General features: G+C 41.3%; 8 pseudogenes; all 8 read right to left on the bottom strand.

Moving 5' to 3' along the window:
• Positions 1-200: 200 nt before the first annotated feature.
• On the bottom strand, positions 201-319 carry LOC137115800 (5S ribosomal RNA; annotated as a pseudogene).
• Positions 320-1,176: 857 nt separating this feature from the next.
• LOC137115798 (5S ribosomal RNA) lies at positions 1,177-1,295 on the bottom strand (annotated as a pseudogene).
• A 5,666-nt stretch (positions 1,296-6,961) lies between these two features.
• Positions 6,962-7,080, bottom strand: LOC137115801 (5S ribosomal RNA; annotated as a pseudogene).
• An 857-nt stretch (positions 7,081-7,937) lies between these two features.
• LOC137115795 (5S ribosomal RNA) lies at positions 7,938-8,056 on the bottom strand (annotated as a pseudogene).
• An 867-nt stretch (positions 8,057-8,923) lies between these two features.
• LOC137115797 (5S ribosomal RNA) lies at positions 8,924-9,042 on the bottom strand (annotated as a pseudogene).
• An 857-nt stretch (positions 9,043-9,899) lies between these two features.
• LOC137115794 (5S ribosomal RNA) lies at positions 9,900-10,018 on the bottom strand (annotated as a pseudogene).
• An 868-nt stretch (positions 10,019-10,886) lies between these two features.
• LOC137115796 (5S ribosomal RNA) lies at positions 10,887-10,995 on the bottom strand (annotated as a pseudogene).
• A 1,236-nt stretch (positions 10,996-12,231) lies between these two features.
• LOC137115799 (5S ribosomal RNA) lies at positions 12,232-12,350 on the bottom strand (annotated as a pseudogene).
• Positions 12,351-12,797: the final 447 nt, after the last annotated feature.

Genomic DNA, 12,797 nt, shown 5'->3' with positions numbered 1-12,797 from the left:
CTATAAGAACAACAAAATAAAAACAACACATATGGCCAGGACCGTAACATGGTCTACTAGTAATGAAGCACGATGGTTGACAAACCAATAAAGTAGCAAAACAGCAATAAAAGAACAAAATTTGATGAAAATATAGAACAATTTCTATGAATAAATAGGCAGTAACACCAGCTTGTGCTGCCCGTAAACCCAAGCAAAAAAGCTTACAGCACCTGGTATTCCCAGGCGGTCTTCCTACCAAGTACTAACCAGGCCCGGTCCTATTTGGCTGCCGAGATCGGACGAGATCGGGCGCTTAGAGAGCGGTGTGGCCGTAAGCTGCATTTGACATCATCAACAGCTCTTAAAAACGCTGGAGAAGCAGAATGCATAACAGTTGCTAAGAAGAAGATAAATGTGGCAAAGTACAAAGTACTATAACTGTACTGGTCTGTTACGCCCCTGTCTACGGGGTCAGGGTGCAACATACAAAGATAAATTAGCATGTTCCCTCTCCGATCCCCAAACCAAAATCCAGGATCGAGATGTTCCAACAGAATGATATTTATTTTAAACGAAAGAAAGTGTCAAACAAAACATGACACTACAACTCAGGGCGAACCAAGGCCAACATAATAAACAAAATAAGCCATTTCCCACTGAAAGTGCTAGCTAGCCTGATAGAAATAAACAAACCAAAAGACAGTCGCTAAACCTAACTCCCTAATGTGAAAACAGTCCAAAGAAAATGGCAGTTCACCCCTACAGATTTAATACTATTTACAAAATATACAATTTATAAACAAAACCACGGCACAAAACCTAACAATTCAAAAATGCTAAATAAGGTTTGGAAACCAAGAACAGCAAACAGGTGCTGATGCCAGAAAGAGCCTCGCTAGCTGTTGGGAACCGTACTTTTAAAACTCCAGGAAGTGTAGGATGAACCAATCAGCTTCCTGTACTGCCCCCCAATCCGGCCAATCAGGCAGGGCACCTATAAGAACAAGAAAATAAAAACAACACATATGGCCAGGACCGTAACATGGTCTACTAGTAATGAAGCACGATGGTTGGCAAACCAATAAAGTAGCAAAACAGCAATGAAAGAACAAAATTTGATGAAAATATAGAACAATTTCTATGAATAAATAGGCAGTAACACCAGCTTGTGCTGCCTGTAAACCCAAGCAAAAAAGCCTACAGCACCTGGTATTCCCAGGCGGTCTTCCTACCAAGTACTAACCAGGCCCGGCTCTATTTGGCTGCCGAGATCGGACGAGATCGGGCGCTTAGAGAGCGGTGTGGCCGTAAGCTGCATTTGACATCATCAACAGCTCTTAAAAACGCTGGAGAAGCAGAATGCATAACAGTTGCTAAGAAGAAGATAAATGTGGCAAAGTACAAAGTACTATAACTGTACTGGTCTGTTACGCCCCTGTTGCGCCATCCAGATTTGCGGTAAGCGTATTGCGTCACTTCCTGTTTCTGCACACTCTTGGGTTTCTACCGAAAGACTGTTTACTGATTAATTGTAGCTGTTATTTTTACTTAAATAAGTGATTTCTTCACACAAGAATTAATACTTAGTCGTAACATACGCTTGTATTGCACAAGCACCTGCTTTTGCAAAACATAACCAGCTAAAGTTTACAAATTCCACATTTCACTTATATTAGCTTCGCTAGCTTAGCAGTTAAACATTAGCAATGGCTTCTCTGTCTCCCTCTGTTTCTCCTTCTCTCACTTGCTCGGTGTGTGTCATGTTCAGTTTTTCCTCTGCCTCCTTTAGTGATAATGGTATATGTAATAAGTGTAAGGTTTTTGCAGCTTTGGAGGCGAGGCTCACGGAATTGGAAGCACGGCTCCGCACCATGGAAAACAACTCCGCTAGTCAGGCCCCGGTAGCTGGTGCGGGCCGACCTAGCGTAGCCCCTGCTAGCTGTCCCCCGGCAGTTCCCGAGCAGCCGGGAAGCCAGTCCGGCTGGGTGACGGTTCGTAAGAGATCTAATGCTAAACAGACGCCCGAGGTTCACCACCAGTCGGTTCATGTTTCTAATCGATTTTCCCCACTCAGCGACACACCCGCTGAGAAACCAACTCTGGTAATTGGCAGCTCCATAGTCAGAAACGTGAAGTTAGAGACTCCAGCGGCCGTAGTCAAATGTCTTCCTGGGGCCAGAGCGGGCGACGTTGAATCATATTTGAAACTCCTGGCTAAGGATAAACGTAAATACAGTAATATTATTATTCACGTGGGAGTTAATGACGCCCGATTACGTAAATCGGAGGTCACTAAAATGAATGTTGAATCGGTGTGTAACTTTGCAAAAACAATGTCGGACTCCGTAATTTTCTCTGGTCCCCTGCCAAATCTGACCAGTGACGACATGTACACCCGCATGTCGTCATTCAACCGCTGGCTGTCTAGGTGGTGTCCAGCAAACGATGTGGGCTACATAGACAATTGGAAACGTTTTTGGGGAAAACCTAGGCTGATTAGGAGAGATGGCATCCATCCTACTTTAGATGGTGCAGCTTTCTTATCCAGAAATATGGCTGGTTTTATTAGACAACCAAAAGTATGACAATCCAGAGTTGAGCCTAGGATGCAGAGATCCAGTCCTACACACCTCTCTGCAGTGTCCTTACAACCGTCACCCCCCCACAACTCCCACATACCTATAGAGACTGTGTCTGTTCCCCGACCTAAATTACATAAAGTAAATATGACAACAAGAGGAGTTAATCATAATAACCTAATAAAAGTTAAGACTACTCCTCTTACAGAACAAAACCCCAAAACTATTAAATGTGGATTATTAAATATCAGATCTCTCTCTTCTAAATCTCTGTTAGTAAATGACTTAATAAGCGATCATCAATTCGATTTATTTTGTCTCACTGAAACTTGGTTGCAGCAGGAAGAATATGTCAGTCTAAATGAGTCAACCCCCCCAAGTCATATTAATTATCATGTTCCTAGAAGCACAGGCCGAGGTGGAGGTGTTGCAGCAATCTTCCATTGTAGCTTATCAATAAACCCTAGACCTAAACATAGTTATAACTCATTTGAGAGCCTTACTCTTAGCCTTTCACACCCAAACTGGAAAACTCAAAAACCACTATTATTTGTTATCATGTACCGTCCTCCAGTCCCTTATTCAGAGTTTTTGATTGAATTTTCTGATTTTGTAGCTGATTTAGTGCTTACTACAGATAAAGTCATTATAGTGGGTGACTTTAACATTCATGTAGATGCTGACAGTAACTGCCTGAGCACTGCGTTTAATTCATTATTAGATTCAATTGGTTTTTCCCAAAATGTAAATAAACCCACTCACTGTTTTAGTCACACGTTAGACCTTGTCCTTACGTATGGAATTGAAACGGATAATTTAACAATATGTCCTCACAACTCTCTTCTGTCTGACCATTTTTTAATAACATTTGAATTTACAATAACGGACTATATAGCAGTTAGGGAAAAATTCCACTATAGCAGATGCTTAAGTGAAAAAGCTGTCAACAAATTTAAAGAAATTATTTCTTCATCATTTGCTTCACCATATGTTAATACAATGGGAAGTAGTCTCCTTAATGTTACTCCTGCACAAGTAGATTATCTTGTTGACAATTCTGCAGCCTCACTACGTACAATACTCGATAGTGTTGCCCCTCTAAAAAAGAAGGCAGTAAATCAGCAGAGGCGATCTCCATGGTATAGTTCACAAACACGCAACTTAAAACAGGAAACACGAAAGTTAGAAAGGAAGTGGCGTTCCAGAAAGTTAGAAGAATCTCATTTAGCCTGGAAAAATAGTTTAAAAACGTACAAAAAAGCTCTCAGTGATGCCAGAACAGCATATTATTCATCATTAATAGAAGAAAACAAGAACAACCCCCGGTCTCTGTTCAGCACTGTAGCCAGGCTGACTAAGAGCCATAGTTCTGTTGAGCCTACTATTCCCTTAACTTTGAGCAGCAATGACTTCATGACCTTCTTTATGAATAAAATTGTAGCTATTAGAGAACGAATTCACCAGATCCTCCCCCCAAAAATTACAGATAGATCTTCATGTACAGCAGTGCTAGAATCATGGATAAGGCCCCACTCCCTGTTAGACTGCTTTTTACCCATAGATCTCTCTGAGCTAACTTCAATTATTACCTCATCTAAACCAACAACCTGTCTGCTAGACCCTATTCCAACTAAGCTGCTCAAGGAAGCTTTACCCTTAATAGATACGTTCATATTAGATATCATCAATCTATCTTTAGAAACAGCTATGTACCACAGGCCTATAAGGTAGCTGTAATTAAACCATTACTTAAAAAACCCTGTCTTGACCCAGGTGTTTTAGCCAATTACAGACCAATATCTAATCTCCCCTTTATTTCTAAAATAATTGAAAAAGTAGTCGCAAAACAATTATGTGATCACCTTCATAGGAATAATTTGTATGAAGAGTTTCAGTCAGGATTTAGAGTTCATCATAGTACAGAAACAGCACTGGTAAAAGTCACCAACGATCTTCTCATGGCCTCAGATAATGGACTCATCTCTATACTTGTTCTTTTAGATCTTAGTGCCGCATTTGATACACTTGATCATAACATTTTATTACAGAGACTGGAACATGAAATTGGAATTACAGGAACTGCACTAGGTTGGTTTAAATCCTATCTGTCTGATAGATTTCAATTTGTTCATGTTAATGATGAATCCTCCATGCACACAAAGGTTAGCTATGGAGTTCCACAAGGCTCTGTGTTAGGACCAATACTTTTTACTTTATATATGTCTCCTTTAGGCAACATTATTAGAAAACACTCCATAAATTTCCACTGTTATGCTGATGATACCCAGCTATATTTATCTATGGAACCAGATGAAAATAATCAGTTAATAAAGCTTCAAGCATGCCTACAAGACATAAAGGCCTGGATGTCCCACAATTTTTTACTTTTAAACTCAGACAAAACTGAAGTCATAGTATTTGGGCCCAAAAATATCAGAGATATGATGTCCAACCATATTGTTACCCTAGATGGCATAAGTCTGGCCTCCAGTACTACTGCAAGGAACCTTGGAGTTATTTTTGATCAGGATCTGTCCTTTAAGTCACATATAAAACAAATCTCTAGAACAGCCTTCTTCCACCTACGGAACATTGCCAAAATTAGGAGCATACTGTCTCAAAGTGATTCCGAAAAACTGGTCCATGCATTTGTTACTTCTAGGTTGGACTACTGTAATTCCCTACTTTCAGGATGCCCCAGTAACTCCCTAAAGAGCCTGCAATTAATCCAAAATGCTGCAGCAAGAGTGCTGACTGGAACTAGCAAGAGAGATCATATTTCACCTTCACTAGCTTCTCTCCATTGGCTTCCCATTAAATTTAGAATAGAATTTAAAACCCTGCTTCTTACATATAAAGCTCTGAATGGTCAGGCTCCATCATATATAGAAGACCTCATAGCACCATATCATCCCAGTAGACCACTTCGCTCTCAGAATGCAGGCCTACTTGTGGTTCCCAGAATTTCCAAAAGTAGAATGGGAGGTAGAGCCTTTAGCTATCAAGCTCCTCTCTTGTGGAACCAGCTCCCAGTTCAGATTCGGGAAGCAGACACCCTCTCTACTTTTAAGTCTAAGCTTAAAACCTTCCTCTTTAATAAAGCATATAGTTAGTTATAGTTATGCTGCCATAGGCTTAGACTGCTGGGGGGACCCACCCCCCAATGCACTGAGCTCCTTTCCTCCTCTTGACCATCTCTCCTCTCCTCTCACCCCGCAATTCTCACCACTGTATGTCATTAACTCTGTGTGTTCTCTCCCGTAGTTGTCTTTGTCCTCCTCTGTCCCCCTCTCTCTGTCCCTTTCTGCAGGTGTCCCCCGGCTTTGAAGCTGTGTGTCTTCCAGCGTGCAGCTACTGGTCCTACCAATCTGCCCGATGTTTTGTTGTTGCTTTTTGTTGCTCTGTTCTTTTCTCTCTCCCCTTTCCACTCACCCCAACCGGTCGAGGCAGATGGCCGTCCACCCTGAGCCTGGTTCTGCTGGAGGTTTCTTCCGTTAAAGGGAGTTTTTCCTCTCCACTGTTGCCTATGGCTTGCTCCAGGGGGAATTGTTGGGTTCTCTTTATATATCTTTATAATCTTGACTTTATTCTGTAAAGTGCCCTGAGATGACTTTGTTGTGAATTGGCGTTATATAAATAAAGTTGAATTGAATTGAATTCTAGGGGGTCAGGGTGCAACATACAAAGATAAATTAGCATGTTCCCTCTCCGATCCCCAAACCAAAATCCAGGATCGAGATGTTCCAACAGAATGATATTTATTTTAAACGAAAGAAAGTGTCAAACAAAACATGACACTACAACTCAGGGCGAACCAAGGCCAACATAATAAACAAAATAATCCATTTCCCACAGAAAGTGCTAGCTAGCCTGATAGAAATAAACAAACCAAAAGACAGTCGCTAACCCTAACTCCCTAATGTGAAAACAAGAGAAAACAATCAAAAGAAAATGGCTGTTCACCCCTACAGATTTAATACTATTTACAAAATATACAATTTATAAACAAAACCACGGCACAAAACCTAACAATTCAAAAATGCTAAATAAGGTTTGGAAACCAAGAACAGCAAACAGGTGCTGCTGCCAGAAAGAGCCTCGCTAGCTGTTGGGAACCGTACTTTTAAAACTCCAGGAAGTGTAGGATGGACCAATCAGCTTCTTGTACTTCCCCCAAATCCGGCCAATCAGGCAGGGCACCTATAAGAACAAGAAAATAAAAACAACACATATGGCCAGGACCGTAACATGGTCTACTAGTAATGAAGCACGATGGTTGACAAACCAATAAAGTAGCAAAACAGCAATGAAAGAACAAAATTTGATGAAAATATAGAACAATTTCTATGAATAAATAGGCAGTAACACCAGCTTGTGCTGCCCGTAAACCCAAGCAAGAAAGCTTACAGCACCTGGTATTCCCAGGCGGTCTTCCTACCAAGTACTAACCAGGCCCGGCTCTATTTGGCTGCCGAGATCGGGCGAGATCGGGCACTTAGAGAGCGGTGTGGCCGTAAGCTGCATTTGACATCATCAACAGCTCTTAAAAACGCTGGAGAAGCAGAATGCATGACACTTGCTAAGAAGAAGATAAATGTGGCAAAGTACAAAGTACTATAACTGTACTGGTCTGTTACGCCCCTGTCTAGGGGCTCAGGGTGCAACATACAAAGATAAATTAGCATGTTCCCTCTTCGATCCCCAAACCAAAATCCAGGATCGAGATGTTCCAACAGAATGATATTTATTTTAAACAAAAGAAAGTGTCAAATAAAACATGACACTACAACTCAGGGCGAACCAAGGCCAACATAATAAACAAAATAAGCCATTTCCCACAGAAAGTGCTAGCTAGCCTGATAGAAATAAACAAACCAAAAGACAGTCGCTAACCCTAACTCCCTAATGTGAAAATAGTCCAAAGAAAATGGCAGTTCACCCCTACAGATTTAATACTATTTACAAAATATACAATTTATAAACAAAACCACGGCACAAAACCTAACAATTCAAAAATGCTAAATAAGATTTGGAAACCAAGAACAGCAAACAGGTGCTACTGCCAGAAAGAGCCTCGCTAGCTGTTGGGAACCGTACTTTTAAAACTCCAGGAAGTGTAGGATGGACCAATCAGCTTCCTGTACTTCCCCCAAATCCGGCCAATCAGGCAGGGCTTCTATAAGAACAAGAAAATAAAAACAACACATATGGCCAGGACCGTAACATGGTCTACTAGTAATGAAGCACGATGGTTGACAAACCAATAAAGTAGCAAAACAGCAATGAAAGAACAAAATTTGATGAAAATATAGAACAATTTCTATGAATAAATAGGCAGTAACACCAGCTTGAGCTGCCCGTAAACCCAAGCAAAAAAGCTTACAGCACCTGGTATTCCCAGGCGGTCTTCCTACCAAGTACTAACCAGGCCCGGCTCTATTTGGCTGCCGAGATCGGGCGAGATCGGGCGCTTAGAGAGCTGTGTGGCCGTAAGCTGCATTTGACATCATCAACAGCTCTTAAAAACGCTGGAGAAGAAGAATGCATGACACTTGCTAAGAAGAAGATAAATGTGGCAAAGTACAAAGTACTATAACTGTACTGGTCTGTTACGCCCCTGTCTAGGGGCTCAGGGTGCAACATACAAAGATAAATTAGCATGTTCCCTCTCCGATCCCCAAACCAAAATCCAGGATCGAGATGTTCCAACAGAATGATATTTATTTTAAACGAAAGAAAGTGTCAAACAAAACATGACACTACAACTCAGGGCGAACCAAGGCCAACATAATAAACAAAATAAGCCATTTCCCACAGAAAGTTCTAGCTAGCCTGATAGAAATAAACAAACCAAAAGACAGTCGCTAACCCTAACTCCCTAATGTGAAAACAAGAGAAAACAATCAAAAGAAAATGGCAGTCCACCCCTACAGATTTAATACTATTTACAAAATATACAATTTATAAACAAAACCACGGCACAAAACCTAACAATTCAAAAATGCTACATAAGGTTTGGAAACCAAGAACAGCAAACAGGTGCTGATGCCAGAAAGAGCCTCGCTAGCTGTTGGGAACCGTACTTTTAAAACTCCAGGAAGTGTAGGATGGACCAATCAGCTTCCTGTACTTCCCCCAAATCCGGCCAATCAGGCAGGGCACCTATAAGAACAAGAAAATAAAAACAACACATATGGCCAGGACCATAACATGGTCTACTAGTAATGAAGCACGATGGTTGGCAAACCAATAAAGTAGCAAAACAGCAATGAAAGAACAAAATTTGATGAAAATATAGAACAATTTCTATGAATAAATAGGCAGTAACACCAGCTTGTGCTGCCCGTAAACCCAAGCAAAGAAGCTTACAGCACGTGGTATTCCCAGGCGGTCTTCTTACCAAGTACTAACAAGGCCTGGCCCTATTTGGCTGCCGAGATCGGACGAGATCGGGCGCTTAGAGAGCAGTGTGGCCGTAAGCTGCATATGACATCATCAACAGCTCTTAAAAACGCTGGAGAAGCAGAATGCATGACACTTGCTAAGAAGAAGATAAATGTGGCAAAGTACAAAGTACTATAACTGTACTGGTCTGTTACGCCCCTGTCTAGGGGGTCAGGGTGCAACATACAAAGATAAATTAGCATGTTCCCTCTCCGATCCCCAAACCAAAATCCAGGATCGAGATGTTCCAATAGAATGATATTTATTTTAAACGAAAGAAAGTGTCAAACAAAACATGACACTACAAATCAGCGCGAACCAAGGCCAACATAATAAACAAAATAAGCCATTTCCCACAGAAAGTGCTAGCTAGCCTGATAGAAATAAACAAACCAAAAGACAGTCGCTAACCCTAACTCCCTAATGTAAAAACAGTCCAAAGAAAATGGCAGTTCACCCCTACAGATTTAATACTATTTACAAAATATACAATTTATAAACAAAACCACGGCACAAAACCTAACAATTCAAAAATGCTAAATAAGGTTTGGAAACCAAGAACAGCAAACAGGTGCTGATGCCAGAAAGAGCCTCGCTAGCTGTTGGGAACCGTACTTTTAAAACTCCAGGAAGTGTAGGATGAACCAATCAGCTTCCTGTACTGCCCCCCAATCCGGCCAATCAGGCAGGGCACCTATAAGAACAAGAAAATAAAAACAACACATATGGCCAGGACCGTAACATGGTCTACTAGTAATGAAGCACGATGGTTGGCAAACCAATAAAGTAGCAAAACAGCAATGAAAGAACAAAATTTGATGAAAATATAGAACAATTTCTATGAATAAATAGGCAGTAACACCAGCTTGTGCTGCCTGTAAACCCAAGCAAAAAAGCCTACAGCACCTGGTATTCCCAGGCGGTCTTCCTACCAAGTACTAACCAGGCCCGGCTCTATTTGGCTGCCGAGATCGGACGAGATCGGGCGCTTAGAGAGCGGTGTGGCCGTAAGCTGCATTTGACATCATCAACAGCTCTTAAAAACGCTGGAGAAGCAGAATGCATGACACTTGCTAAGAAGAAGATAAATGTGGCAAAGTACAAAGTACTATAACTGTACTGGTCTGTTACGCCCCTGTGTAGGGGATCAGGGTGAAACATACAAAGAGAAATTTGCATGTTCCCTCTCCGATCCTCAAACCAAAATCCAGGATTGAGATGTTCCAACAGAATGATATTTATTTTAAACGAAAGAAAGTGTCAAACAAAGCATGACACTACAACTCAGGGCGAACCAAGGCCAACATAATAAACAAAATAAGCCATTTCCCACAGAAAGTGCTAGCTAGCCTGATAGAAATAAACAAACCAAAAGATAGTCGCTAACCCTAACTCCCTAATGTGAAAACAAGAGAAAACAATCAAAAGAAAAAGGCAGTTCACCCCTACAGATTTAATACTATTTACAAAATATAGAATTTATAAACAAAACCACGGCACAAAACCTAACAATTCAAAAATGCTAAATAAGGTTTGGAAACCAAGAACAGCAAACAGGTGCTGCTGCCAGAAAGAGCCTCGCTAGCTGTTGGGAACCGTACTTTTAAAACTCCAGGAAGTGTAGGATGGACCAATCAGCTTCCTGTACTGCCCCCCAATCCGGCCAATCAGGCAGGGCACCTATAAGAACAACAAAATAAAAACAACACATATGGCCAGGACCGTAACATGGTCTACTAGTAATGAAGCACGATGGTTAACAAACCAATAAAGTAGCAAAACAGCAATGAAAGAACAAAATTTGATGAAAATATAGAACAATTTCTATGAATAAATAGGCAGTAACACCAGCTTGTGCTGCCCGTAAACCCAAGTGAAAAAAGCTTACAGCACCTGGTATTCCCAGGCGGTCTTCCTACCAAGTACTAACCAGGCCCTGCTCTATTTGGCTGCCGAGATCGGGCGCTTAGAGAGCGGTGTGGCCGTAAGCTGCATTTGACATCATCAACAGCTCTTAAAAACGCTGGAGAAGCAGAATGCATGACACTTGCTAAGAAGAAGATAAATGTGGCAAAGTACAAAGTACTATAACTGTACTGGTCTGTTACGCCCCTGTCTAGGGGGTCAGGGTGCAACATACAAAGATAAATTAGCATGTTCCCTCTCCGATCCCCAAACCAAAATCCAGGATCGAGATGTTCCAACAGAATGATATTTATTTTAAACGAAAGAAAGTGTCAAACAAAACATGACACTACAACTCAGGGCGAACCAAGGCCAACATAATAAACAAAATAAGCCATTTCCCACAGAAATTGCTAGCTAGCCTGATAGAAATAAACAAACCAAAAGACAGTCGCTAACCCTAACTCCCTAATGTGAAAACAAGAGAAAACAATCAAAAGAAAATGGCAGTTCACCCCTACAGATTTAATACTATTTACAAATTATACAATTTATAAACAAAACCACGGCACAACACCTAACAATTCAAAAATGCTAAATAAGGTTTGGAAACCAAGAACAGCAAACAGGTGCTGCTGCCAGAAAGAGCCTCGCTAGCTGTTGGGAACCGTACTTTTAAAACTCCAGGAAGTGTAGGATGGACCAATCAGCTTCCTGTACTGCCCCCCAATCCGGCCAATCAGGCAGGGCACCTATAAGAACAACAACATAAAAACAACACATATGGCAAGACCGTAACATGGTCTACTAGTAATGAAGCACGATGGTTGACAAACCAATAAAGTAGCAAAACAGCAATGAAAGAACAAAATTTGATGAAAATATAGAACAATTTCTATGAATAAATAGGCAGTAACACCAGCTTGTGCTGCCCGTAAACCCAAGCAAAAAGGCGTAAAGCACCTGGTATTCCCAGGCGTTTTTCTTACCAAGTACTAACCAGGCCATGCTCAATTTGGCTGCCGAAATCGGACGAGATCGGGCGCTTAGAGAGCGTTGTGGCCGTAAGCTGCATTTGACATCATCAACAGCTCCTAAAAACGCTGGAGAAGCAGAATGCATGACACTCGCTAAGAAGAAGATAAATGTGGCAAAGTACTAAAACGGTACTGGTCTAGTAGTAAAGAAGCACGATGGTTGACAAACCAATAAAGTAGCAAAACAGAAATGAAAGAACAAAATTTGATGAAAATATAGAACAATTTCTATGAATAAATAGGCAGTAACACCAGCTTGTGCTGCCCGTAAACCCAAGCAAAAAAGCTTACAGCACCTGGTATTCCAAGGGAGTCTTCCTACCAAGTACTAACCAGGCCCGGCTCTATTTGGCTGCCGAGATCGGATGAGATCGGGCGCTTAGAGAGCGGTGTGGCCGTAAGCTTAATTTGACATCATCAACAGCTCTTAAAAACGCCGGAGAAGCAGAATGCATGACACTTGCTAAGAAGAAGATAAATGTGGCAAAGTACAAAGTACTATAACTGTACTGGTCTGTTACGCCCCTGTCTAGGGGGTCAGGGTGCAACATACAAAGATAAATTAGCATGTTCCCTCTCCGATCCCCAAACCAAAATCCAGGATCGAGATGTTCCAACAGAATGATATTTATTTTAAACGAAAGAAAGTGTCAAACAAAACATGACACTACAACTCAGGGCGAACCAAGGCTACCATAATAAACAAAATAAGCCATTTCCCACAGAAAGTGCTAGCTAGCCTGATAGAAATAAACAAACCAAAAGACAGTCGCTAACCAACTGTGCTGTTGACCTACAGGGTACCGGTGGAAATTGGACTACTGTTGGTCGAAGACGAAGAAGAAGAGGA

The sequence above is a fragment of the Channa argus genome, unplaced genomic scaffold (genome assembly GCF_033026475.1).
Source record: "Channa argus isolate prfri unplaced genomic scaffold, Channa argus male v1.0 Contig027, whole genome shotgun sequence".
Classification (NCBI taxonomy): Eukaryota; Metazoa; Chordata; class Actinopteri; order Anabantiformes; family Channidae; genus Channa; species Channa argus.
This window is presented reverse-complemented; position numbering and strand designations above follow the sequence as displayed.